Consider the following 21,178-nt stretch of genomic DNA (forward strand, 5'->3'; position numbering starts at 1 on the left):
CTTCAGCAGAATTCCCAAGAACAATGGAAGAGCACCGTAGAAATTATAAGCTTCAGCAGAATTCTGAGAACAATGGAAGAGTTCCGTAGCATTTTTAAACTTCACCAGAATTCCAAGAACAATGGAAGAGTTCCGTAGCATTTTTAAACTTCTGCAGAATTCCGAAGAACAAAGGAAGAGTTCCGTAGCAGTTTTAAACTTCATCAGAATTCCGAAGAACAATGGAAGAGTTCCGTAGCATTTTTATACTTCAGCAGAACTCAGAAGAACAATGGAAGAGTTCCGTAGCATTTTTAAACTTCAGCAGAATTCCGAAGAACAATGGAAGAGTTCCGTAGCATTTTTATACTTCAGCAGAACTCAGAAGAACAATGGAAGAGTTCCGTAGCATTTTTAAACTTCAGCAGAATTCCGAAGAACAATGGAAGAGTTCCGTAGCATTTTTAAACTTCAGTAGAATTAAGAATAACAATGGAAGAGTACCGTAGCATTTTTAAACTTCACCAGAATTCCGTGAACAATGGAAGAGTTCCGTATCATTTTTAAACTTCAGCAGAATTCCGAAGAACAAAGAAAGTGTTCCGTAGCATTTTTAAACTTCAGCAGATTTCCGAAGAACAATGGAAGAGTTCCGTAGCATTTTTAAACTTAAGCAGAATTCTGCAAAGCAATGGAAGAGTTCCGTAACATTTTTAAACTTCAGCAGAATTCCGAAGAACAATCGAAGAGTTCCGTAGCATTTTTAAACTTCTGCAGAATTCCGAAGAACAATGGAAGAGTTCCGTAGCATTTTTAAACTTCAGCAGAATTCCGAAGAACAATGGAGAGTTCCGTAGCCTTTTTAAACTTCGTCAGAATTCCGAAGAACAATGGAAAAGTTCCGTACCATTTTTATACTTCAGCAGAATTCCGAGAACAATGGAAGAGTTCCATAGTATTTTTAAACTTCAGCAGAATTCCGAAGAACAATGGAAGAGTTCCGTAGCATTTTTAAACTTCAGCAGAATTCCGAAGAACAATGGAAGAGTTCCGTAGCATTTTTAAACTTCAGCAGAATTCCGAGAACATTGGAAGGTTCCGTAGCATTTTTAAACTTCACCAGAATTCCGAGAACAATGGAAGAGTTCCGTAGGATTTTTAAACTTCAGCAGAATTCCGAGAACAATGGAAGAGTTCCGTAGCATTTTTAAACTGCAGCAGAATTCCGAAGAACAATGGAAGAGTTCCGAAGCATTTTTAAACTTCAGCAGAATTCCGAAGAACAATGGAAGAGTTGCGTTGCAGTTTTAGGCTTCATCAGAATTCCGAAGAACAATGGAAGAGTTCCGTAGCATTTTTAAACTTCAGCAGAATTCAGAAGAACAATGTAAGAGTTCCGTAGCATTTTTAAACTTCAGCAGAATTCCGAAGAACAATGGAAGAGTTCCGTAGCATTTTTAAACTTCAGCAGCATTCCGAAGAACAATGGAAGAGTTCCGTTGCAGTTTTAAACTTCATCAGAATTCCGAAGAACAATGGAAGAGTTCCGTAGCATTTTTAAACTTCAGCAGAACTCAGAAGAACAATGGAAGAGTTCCGTAGCATTTTTAATCTTCAGCAGAATTCCGAAGAACAATGGAAGAGTTCCGTAGCATTTTTAAACTTCAGTAGAATTAAGAATAACAATGGAAGAGTTCCGTAGCATTTTTAAACTTCAGCAGAATTCTGCAAAGCAATGGAAGAGTTCCGTAGCATTTTTAAACTTCAGCAGAATTCCGAAGAAAAATCGAAGAGTTCCGTAGCATTTTTAAACTTCAGCAGAATTCCGAAGAACAATGGAAGAGTTCCGTAGCATTTTTAATCTTCAGCAGAATTCCGAAGAACAATGGAAATGATCCGTAACATTTTTAAACTTCAGCAGAATTCCCAAGAACAATGGAAGAGTACCATAGAATTTATAAACTTCAGAAGAATTCTGAGAACAATGGAAGAGTTCCGTAGCATTTTTAAACTTCACCAGAATTCCACGAACAATGGAAGAGTTCCGTAGCATTTTTTAACTTCTGCAGAATTCCGAAGAACAATGGAAGAGTTCCGTAGCATTTTTAAACTTCAGCAGAATTCCGAAGAACAATGGAAGAGTTCCGTAGCATTTTTAAAATTCATCAGAAATCCAAAGAACAATGGAAAAGATCCGTAGCATTTTTAAACTTCAGCAGAATTCCGAAGAACAATGGAAGAGTTCCGTAGCATTTTTAAACTTCAGCAGAATTCCGAGAACAATGGAAGAGTTCCGTAGCATTTTTAAACTTCACCAGAATTACGAGAACAATGGAAGAGTTCCGTAGCATTTTTAAACTTCAACAGAATTCCGAGAACAATGGAAGAGTTCCGTAGCATTTTTAAACTTCAGCAGAATTCCGAAGAACAAGGGAAGAGTTCCGTAGCATTTTTAAACTTCATCAGAATTCCGAAGAACAATGGAAAAGTTCCGTAGCATTTTTAAACTTCACCAGAATTCCGAGAACAATGGAAGAGTTCCGTAGCATTTTTAAACTTCACCAGAATTCTGAGAACAATGGAAGAGTTCCGTAGCATTTTTAAACTTCAGCAGAATTCCGAAGAACAATGGAAGAGTTCCGTAGCATTTTTAAACTTCATCGGAATTCCGAAGAACAATGGAAAAGTTCCGTAGCATTTTTAAACTTCAGCAGAATTCCGAAGAACAATGGAAGAGTTCCGTAGCATTTTTAAACTTCAGCAGAATTCCGAAGAACAATGGAAGTGTTCCATAGCATTTTTAAACTTCATCAGAATTCTGAAGAACAATGGAAGTGATCCGTAACATTTTTAAACTTCAGCAGAATACCCAAGAACAATGGAAGAGTACCGTAGCATTTATAAACTTCAGCAGAATTCTGAGAACAATGGAAGTGTTCCGTAGCATTTTAAACTTGAACAGAATTCCAAGAACAATGGAAGAGTTCCGCAGCATTTTTAAACTTCAGCAGAAATCCGAGAACAATGGAAGAGTTCCGCAGCAGTTTTAAACTTCACCAGAATTCCGAGAACAATGGAAGAGTTCCGTACCATTTTTAAACTTCACCAGAATTCCGAGAACAATGGAAGATTTCCGTACCATTTTTAAACTTCACCAGAATTCCCAGAACAATGGAAGAGTTCCGTAGCATTTTTAAACTTCAGCAGAATTCTGAAGAACAATGGAAGAGTTCCGTAGCATTTTTAAACTTCAGCAGAATTGCGAAGAACAATGGAAGTGTTCCATAGCATTTTTAAACTTCATCAGAATTCTGAAGAACAATGGAAGTGATCCGTAACATTTTTAAACTTCAGCAGAATACCCAAGAACAATGGAAGAGTACCGTAGCATTTATAAACTTCAGCAGAATTCTGAGAACAATGGAAGAGTTCCGTAGCATTTTAAACTTCAACAGAATTCCAAGAACAATGGAAGAGTTCCGTAGCATTTTAAACTTCAACAGAATTCCAAGAACAATGGAAGAGTTCCGTAGCATTTTTAAACTTCAGCAGAAATCCGAGAACAATGGAAGAGTTCCGCAGCAGTTTTAAACTTCACCAGAATTCCGAGAACAATGGAAAAGTTCCGTACCATTTTTAAGCTTCACCAGAATTCCGAGAACAATGGAAGAGTTCCGTAGCATTTTTAAACTTCAACAGAATTCCGAAGAACAATGGAAGAGTTCCGTAGCATTTTTAAACTTCAGCAGAATTCCGAAGAACAATGGAAGAGTTCCGTAGCATTTTTAAAGTTCACCAGAATTACGAGAACAATGGAAGAGTTCCGTAGCATTTTTAAACTTCAACAGAATTCCGAGAACAATGGAAGAGTTCCGTAGCATTTTTAAACTTCAGCAGAATTCCGAAGAACAATGGAAGAGTTCCGTAGCATTTTTAAACTTCATCAGAATTCCGAAGAACAATGGAAAAGTTCCGTAGCATTTTTAAACTTCAGCAGAATTCCGAAGAACAATGGAAGAGTTCCGTAGCATTTTTAAACTTCAGCAGAATTCCGAAGAACAATGGAAGTGTTCCATAGCATTTTTAAACTTCATCAGAATTCTGAAGAACAATGGAAGTGATCCGTAACATTTTTAAACTTCAGCAGAATACCCAAGAACAATGGAAGAGTACCGTAGCATTTATAAACTTCAGCAGAATTCTGAGAACAATGGAAGAGTTCCGTAGCATTTTAAACTTCAACAGAATTCCAAGAACAATGGAAGAGTTCCGTAGCATTTTTAAACTTCAGCAGAAATCCGAGAACAATGGAAGAGTTCCGCAGCAGTTTTAAACTTCACCAGAATTCCGAGAACAATGGAAGAGTTCCGTACCATTTTTAAACTTCACCAGAATTCCGAGAACAATGGAAGAGTTCCGTACCATTTTTAAACTTCACCAGAATTCCCAGAACAGTGGAAGAGTTCCGTAGCATTTTTAAACTTCAGCAGAATTCTGAAGAACAATGGAAGAGTTCCGTAGCATTTTTAAACTTCAGCAGAATTGTGAAGAACAATGGAAGTGTTCCATAGCATTTTTAAACTTCATCAGAATTCTGAAGAACAATGGAAGTGATCTGTAACATTTTTAAACTTCAGCAGAATACCCAAGAACAATGGAAGAGTACCGTAGCATTTATAAACTTCAGCAGAATTCTGAGAACAATGGAAGAGTTCCGTAGCATTTTAAACTTCAACAGAATTCCAAGAACAATGGAAGAGTTCCGCAGCATTTTTAAACTTCAGCAGAAATCCGAGAACAATGGAAGAGTTCCGCAGCAGTTTTAAACTTCACCAGAATTCCGAGAACAATGGAAGAGTTCCGTACCATTTTTAAACTTCACCAGAATTCCGAGAACAATGGAAGAGTTCCGTACCATTTTTAAACTTCACCAGAATTCCCAGAACAATGGAAGAGTTCCGTAGCATTTTTAAACTTCAGCAGAATTCTGAAGAACAATGGAAGAGTTCCGTAGCATTTTTAAACTTCAGCAGAATTGCGAAGAACATTGGAAGTGTTCCATAGCATTTTTAAACTTCATCAGAATTCTGAAGAACAATGGAAGTGATCCGTAACATTTTTAAACTTCAGCAGAATACCCAAGAACAATGGAAGAGTACCGTAGCATTTATAAACTTCAGCAGAATTCTGAGAACAATGGAAGAGTTCCGTAGCATTTTAAACTTCAACAGAATTCCAAGAACAATGGAAGAGTTCCGTAGCATTTTTAAACTTCAGCAGAAATCCGAGAACAATGGAAGAGTTCCGCAGCATTTTTAAACTTCACCAGAATTCCGAGAACAATGGAAGAGTTCCGTACCATTTTTAAGCTTCACCAGAATTCCGAGAACAATGGAAGAGTTCCGTAGCATTTTTAAACTTCAACAGAATTCCGAGAACAATGGAAGAGTTCCGTAGCATTTTTAAACTTCAGCAGAATTCCGAAGAACAATGGAAGAGTTCCGTAGCATTTTTAAACTTCACCAGAATTACGAGAACAATGGAAGAGTTCCGTAGCATTTTTAAACTTCAACAGAATTCCGAGAACAATGGAAGAGTTCCGTAGCATTTTTAAACTTCAGCAGAATTCCGAAGAACAATGGAAGAGTTCCGTAGCATTTTTAAACTTCATCAGAATTCCGAAGAACAATGGAAAAGTTCCGTAGCATTTTTAAACTTCAGCAGAATTCCGAAGAACAATGGAAGAGTTCCGTAGCATTTTTAAACTTCAGCAGAATTCCGAAGAACAATGGAAGTGTTCCATAGCATTTTTAAACTTCATCAGAATTCTGAAGAACAATGGAAGTGATCCGTAACATTTTTAAACTTCAGCAGAATACCCAAGAACAATGGAAGAGTACCCTAGCATTTATAAACTTCAGCAGAATTCTGAGAACAATGGAAGAGTTCCGTAGCATTTTAAACTTCAACAGAATTCCAAGAACAATGGAAGAGTTCCATAGCATTTTTAAACTTCAGCAGAAATCCGAGAACAATGGATGAGTTCCGCAGCAGTTTTAAACTTCACCAGAATTCCGAGAACAATGGAAGAGTTCCGTACCATTTTTAAACTTCACCAGAATTCCCAGAACAATGGAAGAGTTCCGTAGCATTTTTAAACTTCAGCAGAATTCTGAAGAACAATGGAAGAGTTCCGTAGCATTTTTAAACTTCAGCAGAATTGCGAAGAACAATGGAAGTGTTCCATAGCATTTTTAAACTTCATCAGAATTCTGAAGAACAATGGAAGTGATCCGTAGCATTTTTAAACTTCAGCAGAATTCCGAAGAACAATGGAAGAGTTCCGTAGCATTTTTAAACTTCAGTAGAATTAAGAATAACAATGGAAGAGTTCCGTAGCATTTTTAAACTTCACCAGAATTCCGAAGAACAAAGAAAGTGTTCCGTAGCATTTTTAAACTTCAGCAGATTTCCGAAGAACAATGGAAGAGTTCCGTAGCATTTTTAAACTTCAGCAGAATTCCGAAGAACAATGGAAGAGTTCCGTAGCATTTTTAAACTTCAGTAGAATTAAGAATAACAATGGAAGAGTTCCGTAGCATTTTTAAACTTCAGCAGAATTCCGAAGAACAAAGAAAGTGTTCCGTAGCATTTTTAAACTTCAGCAGATTTCCGAAGAACAATGGAAGAGTTCCGTAGCATTTTTAAACTTCAGCAGAATTCTGCAAAACAATGGAAGAGTTCCGTAGCATTTTTAAACTTCAGCAGAATTCCAAAGAACAATCGAAGAGTTCCGTAGCATTTTTAAACTTCAGCAGAATTCCGAAAAACAATGGAAGAGTTCCGTAGCATTTTTAAACTTCAGCAGAATTCCGAAGAACAATGGAAATGATCCGTAACATTTTTAAACTTCAGCAGAATTCACAAGAACAATGGAAGAGTACCATAGAATTTATAAACTTCAGAAGAATTCTGAGAACAATGGAAGAGTTCCGTAGCATTTTTAAACTTCACCAGAATTCCACGAACAATGGAAGAGTTCCGTAGCATTTTTTAACTTCTGCAGAATTCCAAAAAACAATGGAAGAGTTCCGTAGCATTTTTAAACTTCAGCAGAATTCCGAAGAGCAATGGAAGAGTTCCGTAGCATTTTTAAAATTCATCCAAATTCCAAAGAACAATGGAAAAGTTCCGTAGCATTTTTAAACTTCACCAGAATTCCACGAACAATGGAAGAGTTCCGTAGCATTTTTTAACTTCTGCAGAATTCCAAAAAACAATGGAAGAGTTCCGTAGCATTTTTAAACTTCAGCAGAATTCCGAAGAACAATGGAAGAGTTCCGTAGCATTTTTAAAATTCATCCAAATTCCAAAGAACAATGGAAAAGTTCCGTAGCATTTTTAAACTTCAGCAGAATTCCGAGAACAATGGAAGAGTTCCGTAGCATTTTTAAACTTCACCAGAATTACGAGAACAATGGAAGAGTTCCGTAGCATTTTTAAACTTCAACAGAATTCCGATAACAATGGAAGAGTTCCGTAGCATTTTTAAACTTCAGCAGAATTCCGAAGAACAATGGAAGAGTTCCGTAGCATTTTTAAACTTCATCAGAATTCCGAAGAACAATGGAAAAGTTCCGTAGCATTTTTAAACTTCAGCAGAATTCTGAAGAACAATGGAAGAGTTCCGTAGCATTTTTAAACTTCAGCAGAATTCCGAAGAACAATGGAAGTGTTCCATAGCATTTTTAAACTTCATCAGAATTCTGAAGAACAATGGAAATGATCCGTAACATTTTTAAACTTCAGCAGAATTCCCAAGAACAATGGAAGAGTACCATAGAATTTATAAACTTCAGAAGAATTCTGAGAACAATGGAAGAGTTCCGTAGCATTTTTTAACTTCTGCAGAATTCCGAAGAACAATGGAAGAGTTCCGTAGCATTTTTAAACTTCAGCAGAATTCCGAAGAACAATGGAAGAGTTCCGTAGCATTTTTAAAATTCATCAGAATTCCAAAGAACAATGGAAAAGTTCCGTAGCATTTTTAAACTTCAGCAGAATTCCGAAGAACAATGGAAGAGTTCCGTAGCATTTTTAAACTTCAGCAGAATTCCGAGAACAATGGAAGAGTTCCGTAGCATTTTTAAACTTCACCAGAATTACGAGAACAATGGAAGAGTTCCGTAGCATTTTTAAACTTCAACAGAATTCCGAGAACAATGGAAGAGTTCCGTAGCATTTTTAAACTTCAGCAGAATTCCGAAGAACAATGGAAGAGTTCCGTAGCATTTTTAAACTTCATCAAAATTCCGAAGAACAAGGGAAAAGTTCCGTAGCATTTTTAAACTTCAGCAGAATTCCGAAGAACAATGGAAGAGTTCCGTAGCATTTTTAAACTTCAGCAGAATTCCGAAGAACAATGGAAGTGTTCCATAGCATTTTTAAATTTCATCAGAAATCTGAAGAACAATGGAAGTGATCCGTAACATTTTTAAACTTCAGCAGAATACCCAAGAACAATGGAAGAGTACCGTAGCATTTATAAACTTCAGCAGAATTCCAAGAACAATGGAAGAGTTCCGTATCATTTATAAACTTCAGCAGAATTCTGAGAACAATGGAAGAGTTCCGTAGTATTTTAAACTTCAACAGAATTCCAAGAACAATGGAAGAGTTCCGTAGCATTTTTAAACTTCAGCAGAAATCCGAGAACAATGGAAGAGTTCCGCAGCAGTTTTAAACTTCACCAGAATTCCGAGAACAATGGAAGAGTTCCGTACCATTTTTAAGCTTCACCAGAATTCCGAGAACAATGGAAGAGTTCCGTAGCATTTTTAAACTTCACCAGAATTCCGAGAACAATGGAAGAGTTCCGTAGCATTTTTAAACTTCAGTAGAATTAAGAATAACAATGGAAGAGTTCCGTACCCTTTTTAAGCTTCACCAGAATTCCGAGAACAATGGAAGAGTTCCGTAGCATTTTTAAACTTCACCAGAATTCCGTGAACAATGGAAGAGTTCCGTAGCATTTTTAAACTTCAGCAGAATTCCGAAGAACAAAGAAAGTGTTCCGTAGCATTTTTAAACTTCAGCAGATTTCCGAAGAACAATGGAAGAGTTCCGTAGCATTTTTAAACTTCAGCAGAATTCTGCAAAACAATGGAAGAGTTCCGTAGCATTTTTAAACTTCAGCAGAATTCCGAAGAACAATCGAAGAGTTCCGTAGCATTTTTAAACTTCAGCAGAATTCCGAAAAACAATGGAAGAGTTCCGTAGCATTTTTAAACTTCAGCAGAATTCCGAAGAACAATGGAAATGATCCGTAACATTTTTAAACTTCAGCAGAATTCCCAAGAACAATGGAAGAGTACCATAGAATTTATAAGCTTCAGAAGAATTCTGAGAACAATGGAAGAGTTCCGTAGCATTTTTAAACTTCACCAGAATTCCACGAACAATGGAAGGGTTCGGTAGCATTTTTTAACTTCTGCAGAATTCCGAAGAACAATGGAAGAGTTCCGTAGCATTTTTAAACTTCAGCAGAATTCCGAAGAACAATGGAAGAGTTCCGTAGCAGTTTTAAAATTCATCAGAATTCCAAAGAACAATGGAAAAGTTCCGTAGCATTTTTAAACTTCAGCAGAATTCCGAAGAACAATGGAAGAGTTCCGTAGCATTTTTAAACTTCAGCAGAATTCCGAGAACAATGGAAGAGTTCCGTAGCATTTTTAAACTTCACCAGAATTACGAGAACAATGGAAGAGTTCCGTAGCATTTTTAAACTTCAACAGAATTCCGAGAACAATGGAAGAGTTCCGTAGCATTTTTAAACTTCAGCAGAATTCCGAAGAACAATGGAAGAGTTCCGTAGCATTTTTAAACTTCATCAGAATTCCGAAGAACAATGGAAAAGTTCCGTAGCATTTTTATACTTCAGCAGAATTCCGAAGAACAATGGAAGAGTACCATAGAATTTATAAACTTCAGAAGAATTCTGAGAACAATGGAAGAGTTCCGTAGCATTTTTTAACTTCTGCAGAATTCCGAAGAACAATGGAAGAGTTCCGTAGCATTTTTAAACTTCAGCAGAATTCCGAAGAACAATGGAAGAGTTCCGTAGCATTTTTAAAATTCATCAGAATTCCAAAGAACAATGGAAAAGTTCCGTAGCATTTTTAAACTTCAGCAGAATTCCGAAGAACAATGGAAGAGTTCCGTAGCATTTTTAAACTTCAGCAGAATTCCGAGAACAATAGAAGAGTTCCGTAGCATTTTTAAACTTCACCAGAATTACGAGAACAATGGAAGAGTTCCTTAGCATTTTTAAACTTCACCAGAATTACGAGAACAATGGAAGAGTTCCGTAGCATTTTTAAACTTCAACAGAATTACGAGAACAATGGAAGAGTTCCGTAGCATTTTTAAACTTCATCAGAATTCTGAAGAACAATGGAAGTGATCCGTAGCATTTTTAAACTTCTGCAGAATTCCGAAGAACAATGGAAGAGTTCCGTAGCATTTTTAAAATTCATCAGAATTCCAAAGAACAATGGAAAAGTTCCGTAGCATTTTTAAACTTTAGCAGAATTCCGAAGAACAATGGAAGAGTTCCGTAGCATTTTTAAACTTCAGCAGAATTCCGAGAACAATGGAAGTGTTCCGTAGCATTTTTAAACTTCACCAGAATTACGAGAACAATGGAAGAGTTCCGTAGCATTTTTAAACTTCAACAGAATTCCGAGAACAATGGAAGAGTTCCGTAGCATTTTTAAACTTCAGCAGAATTCCGAAGAACAATGGAAGAGTTTCGTAGCATTTTTAAACTTCATCAAAATTCTGAAGAACAATGGAAAAGTTCCGTAGCATTTTTAAACTTCAGCAGAATTCCGAAGAACAATGGAAGAGTTCCGTAGCATTTTTAAACTTCAGCAGAATTCCGAAGAACAATGGAAGTGTTCCATAGCATTTTTAAACTTCATCAGAATTCTGAAGAACAATGGAAGTGATCCGTAACATTTTTAAACTTCAGCAGAATACCCAAGAACAATGGAAGAGTACCGTAGCATTTATAAACTTCCGCAGAATTCCAAGAACAATGGAAGAGTTCCGTAGCATTTTTAAACTTCAGCAGAAATCCGAGAACAATGGAAGAGTTCCGCAGCAGTTTTAAACTTCACCAGAATTCCGAGAACAATAGAAGAGTACCGTACCATTTTTAAACTTCACCAGAATTACGAGAACAATGGAAGAGTTCCGTAGCATTTTTAAACTTCAACAGAATTACGAGAACAATGGAAGAGTTCCGTAGCATTTTTAAACTTCATCAGAATTCTGAAGAACAATGGAAGTGATCCGTAGCATTTTTAAACTTCAGCAGAATACCCAAGAACAATGGAAGAGTACCGTAGCATTTATAAACTTCAGCAGAATTCCAAGAACAATGGAAGAGTTCCGTAGCATTTTTAAACTTCAGCAGAAATCCGAGAACAATGGAAGAGTTCCGCAGCAGTTTTAAACTTCACCAGAATTCCGAGAACAATGGAAGAGTTCCGTACCATTTTTAAACTTCACCAGAATTCCGAGAACAATGGAAGAGTTCCGTAGCATTTTTAAACTTCAGCAGAATTCTGAAGAACAATGGAAGAGTTCCGTACCATTTTTAAACTTCAGTAGAATTAAGAATAACAATGGAAGAGTTCCGTAGCATTTTTAAACTTCACCAGAATTCCGTGAACAATGGAAGAGTTCCGTAGCATTTTTAAACTTCAGCAGAATTCCGAAGAACAAAGAAAGTGTTCCGTAGCATTTTTAAACTTCAGCAGATTTCCGAAGAACAATGGAAGAGTTCCGTAGCATTTTTAAACTTCAGCAGAATTCTGCAAAGCAATGATAGAGTTCCGTAGCATTTTTAAACTTCAGCAGAATTCCGAAGAACAATCGAAGAGTTCCGTAGCATTTTTAAACTTCTGCAGAATTCCGAAGAACAATGGAAGAGTTCCGTAGCATTTTTAAACTTCAGCAGAATTCCGAAGAACAATGGAAGAGTTCCGTAGCCTTTTTAAACTTCGTCAGAATTCCGAAGAACAATGGAAAAGTTCCGTAACATTTTTATACTTCAGCAGAATTCCGAGAACAATGGAAGAGTTCCATAGCATTTTTAAACTTCAGCAGAATTCCGAAGAACAATGGAAGAGTTCTGTAGCATTTTTAAACTTCAGCAGAATTCCGAAGAACAATGGAAGAGTTCCGTAGCATTTTTAAACTTCAGCAGAATTCCGAGAACAATGGAAGAGTTCCGTAGCATTTTTAAACTTCACCAGAATTCCGAGAACAATGGAAGAGTTCCGTAGTATTTTTAAACTTCAGCAGAATTCTGAGAACAATGGAAGAGTTCCGTAGCATTTTTAAACTTCAGCAGAATTCCGAAGAACAACGGAAGAGTTCCGAAGCATTTTTAAACTTCAGCAGAATTCCGAAGAACAATGGAAGAGTTCCGGTGCAGTTTTAGGCTTCATCAGAATTCCGAAGAACAATGGAAGAGTTCCGTAGCATTTTTAAACTTCAGCAGAATTCAGAAGAACAATGTAAGAGTTCCGTAGCATTTTTAAACTTCATCAGAATTCCGAAGAACAATGGAAAAGTTCCGTAGCATTTTTAAACTTCAGCAGAATTCCGAAGAACAATGGAAGAGTTCCGTAGCATTTTTAAACTTCAGCAGAATTCCGAAGAACAATGAAAGTGTTCCATAGCATTTTTAAACTTCATCAGAATTCTGAAGAACAATGGAAATGATCCGTAACATTTTTAAACTTCAGCAGAATTCCCAAGAACAATGGAAGAGTACCATAGAATTTATAAACTTCAGAAGAATTCTGAGAACAATGGAAGAGTTCCGTAGCATTTTTTAACTTCTGCAGAATTCCGAAGAACAATGGAAGAGTTCCGTAGCATTTTTAAAATTCATCAGAATACCAAAGAACAATGGAAAAGTTCCGTAGCATTTTTAAACTTTAGCAGAATTCCGAAGAACAATGGAAGAGTTCCGTAGCATTTTTAAACTTCAGCAGAATTCCGAGAACAATGGAAGAGTTCCGTAGCATTTTTAAACTTCACCAGAATTACGAGAACAATGGAAGAGTTCCGTAGCATTTTTAAACTTCAACAGAATTCCGAGAACAATGGAAGAGTTCCGTAGCATTTTTAAACTTCAGCAGAATTCCGAAGAACAATGGAAGAGTTCCGTAGCATTTTGAAACTTCAGCAGAATTCCGAAGAACAATGGAAGAGTTCCGTAGCATTTTTAAACTTCAGCAGAATTCCGAAGAACAATGGAAGTGTTCCATAGCATTTTTAAACTTCATCAGAATTCTGAAGAACAATGGAAATGATCCGTAACATTTTTAAACTTCAGCAGAATTCCCAAGAACAATGGAAGAGTACCATAGAATTTATAAACTTCAGAAGAATTCTGAGAACAATGGAAGAGTTCCGTAGCATTTTTTAACTTCTGCAGAATTCCGAAGAACAATGGAAGAGTTCCGTAGCATTTTTAAAATTCATCAGAATTCCAAAGAACAATGGAAAAGTTCCGTAGCATTTTTAAACTTCAGCAGAATTCCGAAGAACAATGGAAGAGTTCCGTAGCATTTTTAAACTTCAGCAGAATTCCGAGAACAATGGAAGAGTTCCGTAGCATTTTTAAACTTCACCAGAATTACGAGAACAATGGAAGAGTTCCGTAGCATTTTTAAACTTCAACAGAATTCCGAGAACAATGGAAGAGTTCCGTAGCATTTTTAAACTTCAGCAGAATTCCGAAGAACAATGGAAGAGTTCCTTAGCATTTTTAAACTTCATCAAAATTCCGAAGAACAATGGAAAAGTTCCGTAGCATTTTTAAACTTCAGCAGAATTCCGAAGAACAATGGAAGTGTTCCATAGCATTTTTAAACTTCATCAGAATTCTGAAGAACAATGGAAGTGATCCGTAACATTTTTAAACTTCAGCAGAATACCCAAGAACAATGGAAGAGTACCGTAGCATTTATAAACTTCCGCAGAATTCCAAGAACAATGGAAGAGTTCCGTAGCATTTTTAAACTTCAGCAGAAATCCGAGAACAATGGAAGAGTTCCGCAGCAGTTTTAAACTTCACCAGAATTCCGAGAACAATAGAAGAGTTCCGTACCATTTTTAAACTTCACCAGAATTCCGAGAACAATGAAAGAGTTCCGTAGCATTTTTAAACTTCACCAGAATTCCGAGAACAATGGAAGAGTTCCGTAGCATTTTTAAACTTCAGCAGAATTCCGAGAACAATGGAAGAGTTCCGTAGCATTTTTAAACTTCAGCAGAATTCCGAAGAACAATAGAAGAGTTCCGAAGCATTTTTAAACTTCAGCAGAATTCCGAAGAACAATGGAAGAGTTCCGTTGCAGTTTTAGGTTTCATCAGAATTCCGAAGAACAATGGAAGAGTTCCGTAGCATTTTTAAACTTCAGCAGAATTCAGAAGAACAATGTAAGAGTTCCATAGCATTTTTAAACTTCATCAGAATTCTGAAGAACAATGGAAATGATCCGTAACATTTTTAAACTTCAGCAGAATTCCGAAGAACAATGGAAGAGTTCCGTAGCATTTTTAAACTTCAGCAGAATTCCGAAGAACAATGGAAGTGTTCCATAGCATTTTTAAACTTCATCAGAATTCTGAAGAACAATGGAAGTGATCCGTAACATTTTTAAACTTCAGCAGAATACCCAAGAACAATGGAAGAGTACCGTAGCATTTATAAACTTCAGCAGAATTCCAAGAACAATGGAAGAGTTCCGTAGCATTTTTAAACTTCAGCAGAAATCCGAGAACAATGGAAGAGTTCCGCAGCAGTTTTAAACTTCACCAGAATTCCGAGAACAATGGAAGAGTTCCGTACCATTTTTAAACTTCACCAGAATTCCGAGAACAATGGAAGAGTTCCGTAGCATTTTTAAACTTCAGCAGAATTCTGAAGAACAATGGAAGAGTTCCGTAGCATTTTTAAACTTCAGTAGAATTAAGAATAACAATGGAAGAGTTCCGTAGCATTTTTAAACTTCACCAGAATTCCGTGAACAATGGAAGAGTTCCGTAGCATTTTTAAACTTCAGCAGAATTCCGAAGAACAAAGAAAGTGTTCCGTAGCATTTTTAAACTTCAGCAGATTTCCGAAGAACAATGGAAGAGTTCCGTAGCATTTTTAAACTTCAGCAGAATTCTGCAAAGCAATGGAAGAGTTCCGTAGCATTTTTAAACTTCAGCAGAATTCCGAAGAACAACCGAAGAGATCCGTAGCATTTTTAAACTTCTGCAGAATTCCGAAGAACAATGGAAGAGTTCCGTAGCATTTTTAAACTTCAGCAGAATTCCGAAGAACAATGGAAGAGTTCCGTAGCCTTTTTAAACTTCGTCAGAATTCCGAAGAACAATGGAAAAGTTCCGTAACATTTTTATACTTCAGCAGAATTCCGAGAACAATGGAAGAGTTCCATAGCATTTTTAAACTTCAGCAGAATTCCGAAGAACAATGGAAGAATTCCGTAGCATTTTTAAACTTCAGCAGAATTCCGAAGAACAATGGAAGAGTTCCGTAGCATTTTTAAACTTCAGCAGAATTCCGAGAACAATGGAAGAGTTCCGTAGCATTTTTAAACTTCACCAGAATTCCGAGAACAATGGAATAGTTCCGTAGCATTTTTAAACTTCAGCAGAATTCTGAGAACAATGGAAGAGTTCCGTAGCATTTTTAAACTTCAGCAGAATTCCGAAGAACAATGGAAGAGTTCCGAAGCATTTTTAAACTTCAGCAGAATTCCGAAGAACAATGGAAGAGTTCCGGTGCAGTTTTAGGCTTCATCAGAATTCCGAAGAAAAATGGAAGAGTTCCGTAGCATTTTTAAACTTTAGCAGAATTCAGAAGAACAATGTAAGAGTTCCGTAGCATTTTTAAACTTCATCAGAATTCCGAAGAACAATGGAAAAGTTCCGTAGCATTTTGAAGCTTCAGCAGAATTCCGAAGAACAATGGAAGAGTTCCGTAGCATTTTTAAACTTCAGCAGAATTCCGAAGAACAATGGAAGTGTTCCATAGCATTTTTAAACTTCATCAGAATTCTGAAGAACAATGGAAATGATCCGTAACATTTTTAAACTTCAGCAGAATTCCCAAGAACAATGGAAGAGTACCATAGAATTTATAAACTTCAGAAGAATTCTGAGAACAATGGAAGAGTTCCGTAGCATTTTTTAACTTCTGCAGAATTCCGAAGAACAATGGAAGAGTTCCGTAGCATTTTTAAAATTCATCAGAATTCCAAAGAACAATGGAAAAGTTCCGTAGCATTTTTAAACTTCAGCAGAATTCCGAAGAACAATGGAAGAGTTCCGTAGCATTTTTAAACTTCAGCAGAATTCCGAGAACAATGGAAGAGTTCCGTAGCATTTTTAAACTTCACCAGAATTACGAGAACAATGGAAGAGTTCCGTAGCATTTTTAAACTTCAACAGAATTCCGAGAACAATGGAAGAGTTCCGTAGCATTTTTAAACTTCAGCAGAATTCCGAAGAACAATGGAAGAGTTCCTTAGCATTTTTAAACTTCATCAAAATTCCGAAGAACAATGGAAAAGTTCCGTAGCATTTTTAAACTTCAGCAGAATTCCGAAGAACAATGGAAGTGTTCCATAGCATTTTTAAACTTCATCAGAATTCTGAAGAACAATGGAAGTGATCCGTAACATTTTTAAACTTCAGCAGAATACCCAAGAACAATGGAAGAGTACCGTAGCATTTATAAACTTCCGCAGAATTCCAAGAACAATGGAAGAGTTCCGTAGCATTTTTAAACTTCAGCAGAAATCCGAGAACAATGGAAGAGTTCCGCAGCAGTTTTAAACTTCACCAGAATTCCGAGAACAATAGAAGAGTTCCGTACCATTTTTAAACTTCACCAGAATTCCGAGAACAATTAAAGAGTTCCGTAGCATTTTTAAACTTCACCAGAATTCCGAGAACAATGGAAGAGTTCCGTAGCATTTTTAAACTTCAGCAGAATTCCGAGAACAATGGAAGAGTTCCGTAGCATTTTTAAACTTCAGCAGAATTCCGAAGAACAATAGAAGAGTTCCGAAGCATTTTTAAACTTCAGCAGAATTCCGAAGAACAATGGAAGAGTTCCGTTGCAGTTTTAGGCTTCATCAGAATTCCGAAGAACAATGGAAGAGTTCCGTAGCATTTTTAAACTTCAGCAGAATTCAGAAGAACAATGTAAGAGTTCCATAGCATTTTTAAACTTCATCAGAATTCCGAAGAACAATGGAAAAGTTCCGTAGCATTTTTAAACTTCATCAGAATTCCGAAGAACAATGGAAGAGTTCCGTAGCATTTTTAAACTTCAGCAGAATTCCGAAGAACAATGGAAGTGTTCCATAGCATTTTTAAACTTCATCAGAATTCTGAAGAACAATGGAAATGATCCGTAACATTTTTAAACTTCAGCAGAATTCCCAAGAACAATGGAAGAGTACCATAGAATTTATAAACTTCAGAAGAATTCTGAGAACAATGGAAGAGTTCCGTAGCATTTTTTAACTTCTGCAGAATTCCGAAGAACAATGGAAGAGTTCCGTAGCATTTTTAAACTTCAGCAGAATTCCGAAGAACAATGGAAGAGTTCCGTAGCATTTTTAAAATTCATCAGAATTCCAAAGAACAATGGAAAAGTTCCGTAGCATTTTTAAACTTCAGCAGAATTCCGAAGAACAATGGAAGAGTTCCGTAGCATTTTTAAACTTCAGCAGAATTCCGAAGAACAATGGAAGTGTTCCATAGCATTTTTAAACTTCATCAGAATTCTGAAGAACAATGGAAGTGATCCGTAACATTTTTAAACTTCAGCAGAATACCCAAGAACAATGGAAGAGTACCGTAGCATTTATAAACTTCCGCAGAATTCCAAGAACAATGGAAGAGTTCCGTAGCATTTTTAAACTTCAGCAGAAATCCGAGAACAATGGAAGAGTTCCGCAGCAGTTTTAAACTTCACCAGAATTCCGAGAACAATAGAAGAGTTCCGTACCATTTTTAAACTTCACCAGAATTCCGAGAACAATGAAAGAGTTCCGTAGCATTTTTAAACTTCACCAGAATTCCGAGAACAATGGAAGAGTTCCGTAGCATTTTTAAACTTCAACAGAATTACGAGAACAATGGAAGAGTTCCGTAGCATTTTTAAACTTCATCAAAATTCCGAAGAACAATGGAAAAGTTCCGTAGCATTTTTAAACTTCAGCAGAATTCCGAAGAACAATGGAAGAGTTCCGTAGCATTTTTAAACTTCAGCAGAATTCCGAAGAACAATGGAAGTGTTCCATAGCATTTTTAAACTTCATCAGAATTCTGAAGAACAATGGAAGTGATCCGTAACATTTTTAAACTTCAGCAGAATACCCAAGAACAATGGAAGAGTACCGTAGCATTTATAAACTTCAGCAGAATTCCAAGAACAATGGAAGAGTTCCGTAGCATTTTTAAACTTCAGCAGAAATCCGAGAACAATGGAAGAGTTCCGCAGCAGTTTTAAACTTCACCAGAATTCCGAGAACAATGGAAGAGTTCCGTACCATTTTTAAACTTCACCAGAATTCCGAGAACAATGGAAGAGTTCCGTAGCATTTTTAAACTTCAGCAGAATTCTGAAGAACAATGGAAGAGTTCCGTAGCATTTTTAAACTTCAGTAGAATTAAGAATAACAATGGAAGAGTTCCGTAGCATTTTTAAACTTCACCAGAATTCCGTGAACAATGGAAGAGTTCCGTAGCATTTTTAAACTTCAGCAGAATTCCGAAGAACAAAGAAAGTGTTCCGTAGCATTTTTAAACTTCAGCAGATTTCCGAAGAACAATGGAAGAGTTCCGTAGCATTTTTAAACTTCAGCAGAATTCTGCAAAGCAATGGAAGAGTTCCGTAGCATTTTTAAACTTCAGCAGAATTCCGAAGAACAACCGAAGAGATCCGTAGCATTTTTAAACTTCTGCAGAATTCCGAAGAACAATGGAAGAGTTCCGTAGCATTTTTAAACTTCAGCAGAATTCCGAAGAACAATGGAAGAGTTCCGTAGCCTTTTTAAACTTCGTCAGAATTCCGAAGAACAATGGAAAAGTTCCGTAACATTTTTATACTTCAGCAGAATTCCGAGAACAATGGAAGAGTTCCATAGCATTTTTAAACTTCAGCAGAATTCCGAAGAACAATGGAAGAGTTCCGTAGCATTTTTAAACTTCAGCAGAATTCCGAAGAACAATGGAAGAGTTCCGTAGCATTTTTAAACTTCAGCAGAATTCCGAGAACAATGGAAGAGTTCCGTAGCATTTTTAAACTTCACCAGAATTCCGAGAACAATGGAATAGTTCCGTAGCATTTTTAAACTTCAGCAGAATTCTGAGAACAATGGAAGAGTTCCGTAGCATTTTTAAACTTCAGCAGAATTCCGAAGAACAATGGAAGAGTTCCGAAGCATTTTTAAACTTCAGCAGAATTCCGAAGAACAATGGAAGAGTTCCGGTGCAGTTTTAGGCTTCATCAGAATTCCGAAGAAAAATGGAAGAGTTCCGTAGCATTTTTAAACTTTAGCAGAATTCAGAAGAACAATGTAAGAGTTCCGTAGCATTTTTAAACTTCATCAGAATTCCGAAGAACAATGGAAAAGTTCCGTAGCATTTTGAAGCTTCAGCAGAATTCCGAAGAACAATGGAAGAGTTCCGTAGCATTTTTAAACTTCAGCAGAATTCCGAAGAACAATGGAAGTGTTCCATAGCATTTTTAAACTTCATCAGAATTCTGAAGAACAATGGAAATGATCCGTAACATTTTTAAACTTCAGCAGAATTCCCAAGAACAATGGAAGAGTACCATAGAATTTATAAACTTCAGAAGAATTCTGAGAACAATGGAAGAGTTCCGTAGCATTTTTTAACTTCTGCAGAATTCCGAAGAACAATGGAAGAGTTCCGTAGCATTTTTAAAATTCATCAGAATTCCAAAGAACAATGGAAAAGTTCCGTAGCATTTTTAAACTTCAGCAGAATTCCGAAGAACAATGGAAGAGTTCCGTAGCATTTTTAAACTTCAGCAGAATTCCGAGAACAATGGAAGAGTTCCGTAGCATTTTTAAACTTCACCAGAATTACGAGAACAATGGAAGAGTTCCGTAGCATTTTTAAACTTCAACAGAATTCCGAGAACAATGGAAGAGTTCCGTAGCATTTTTAAACTTCAGCAGAATTCCGAAGAACAATGGAAGAGTTCCTTAGCATTTTTAAACTTCATCAAAATTCTCCGAAGAACAATGGAAAAGTTCCATAGCATTTTTAAACTTCAGCAGAATTCCGAAGAACAATGGAAGTGTTCCATAGCATTTTTAAACTTCATCAGAATTCTGAAGAACAATGGAAGTGATCCGTAACATTTTTAAACTTCAGCAGAATACCCAAGAACAATGGAAGAGTACCGTAGCATTTATAAACTTCCGCAGAATTCCAAGAACAATGGAAGAGTTCCGTAGCATTTTTAAACTTCAGCAGAAATCCGAGAACAATGGAAGAGTTCCGCAGCAGTTTTAAACTTCACCAGAATTCCGAGAACAATAGAAGAGTTCCGTAGCATTTTTAAACTTCACCAGAATTCCGAGAACAATGAAAGAGTTCCGTAGCATTTTTAAACTTCACCAGAATTCCGAGAACAATGGAAGAGTTCCGTAGCATTTTTAAACTTCAGCAGAATTCCGAGAACAATGGAAGAGTTCCGTAGCATTTTTAAACTTCAGCAGAATTCCGAAGAACAATAGAAGAGTTCCGAAGCATTTTTAAACTTCAGCAGAATTCCGAAGAACAATGGAAGAGTTCCGTTGCAGTTTTAGGCTTCATCAGAATTCCGAAGAGCAATGGAAGAGTTCCGTAGCATTTTTAAACTTCAGCAGAATTCAGAAGAACAATGTAAGAGTTCCATAGCATTTTTAAACTTCATCAGAATTCCGAAGAACAATGGAAAAGTTCCGTAGCATTTTTAAACTTCATCAGAATTCCGAAGAACAATGGAAGAGTTCCGTAGCATTTTTAAACTTCAGCAGAATTCCGAAGAACAATGGAAGTGTTCCATAGCATT

This window comes from Phyllobates terribilis, unplaced genomic scaffold (assembly GCF_046119375.1).
Source record: "Phyllobates terribilis strain yellow unplaced genomic scaffold, ASM4611937v1 Scaffold_309__1_contigs__length_2245554, whole genome shotgun sequence".
NCBI classification, from domain to species: Eukaryota; Metazoa; Chordata; class Amphibia; order Anura; family Dendrobatidae; genus Phyllobates; species Phyllobates terribilis.